The sequence below is a fragment of the Lathyrus oleraceus genome, chromosome 7 (assembly GCF_024323335.1).
Source record: "Lathyrus oleraceus cultivar Zhongwan6 chromosome 7, CAAS_Psat_ZW6_1.0, whole genome shotgun sequence".
Taxonomy (NCBI): domain Eukaryota; kingdom Viridiplantae; phylum Streptophyta; class Magnoliopsida; order Fabales; family Fabaceae; genus Lathyrus; species Lathyrus oleraceus.
The window spans coordinates 415,181,888-415,183,127 of NC_066585.1; positions in this window are offsets into that span (position 1 = coordinate 415,181,888).

The window sequence follows — 1,240 nt, forward strand, 5'->3', positions numbered from 1 at the left end:
AACCACTTGTGTGGGCTTCAAGCCAAAAAGCCCACTTAAGTGTATTTTCGCCCATATCTCATAAAATGCCAAAATCACTTAAGTATTTGGTACCTTACCATACTTCGTATTCTAATTAAGTACATCGTACCTTACGATGTTCCTTAGTTACTCTATCTCTCATCAATCCTTCCTTTGTGTGTGACCCTGTAGGTTTTCGCGACGTTGGCAATTATATTAAATCACACATTTAACATAATAAACAGTGAGCGGTATCTAGCAACACATCACTGCTACCCAAGACACGAAAATGTCATGTGATCTGACAAAACCTCCAGTGATAATAATTATGTGTATAATTACCCCTTTGCCCTTATGTCTATATTGAACACAAGGTATAAACCATGTCATCCTTGTCCAGTTCAATATTGGGCCCATAGACATTTATCCTGTTACGCAGGATGGGCAAATTCCATCTAGGACACTCATGTCCCTCAACATGCTTTGTGGAGTATTTTAATTATTAATAAATAATTCGATACAAGTACCAAAAGTATTGGCCTCTAGGGCTTACACCAACAGTTAAGTGATATGTTCCCAATCAAGGATTTGACAGCAACAGGATATTCAATACACAAAGCATTATAATCAACATGATGGGCAACAAGTTCTCTCAGAATTCTTTGGTCAGCCATGTTAAACTCAATAGAAAAGAGAAAACAAATTAACAAACAATGAGAAAACACAACTAATTTAGCAATGCAGCAACAAATAGGAAAATATCGACAATGTCCCTATTAAGTAAAAACAATTGAAATATGAAAAAAAACAATTCAAATAAAATACAAAAAATACAAAAATACAAAATTTAATTGAATAACGTCAATTAAGAATTTTGAGAATTTTTGCGGAATTTTATGAAACTATAAAAACAGAAAATAATTCATAAAAAATAGAAAAATAAGGAATTTCAGATTTTTAGAACGACTCCCACTATTTAGTTTCTAAATAGAGGCTTTTGATCCTTGATTTTTTTCTAGTTAATCAACAAAGAATCGAAATAATTTGAGATGATTTTCTAAAAAAAACAGATTTTTTTAATCATAAAACGCAAAAAGACCAAAACGCAAGAAAGTTAGGGCAAAAAAATGCAAAAACATAACACCTAAACCTATAATAATTATTAGATTATAATAATGGTTAAGATCTACAAGAGTCCCCGACAACGACGCCAATTTGATCCGCTGTGGCACACAGGTCA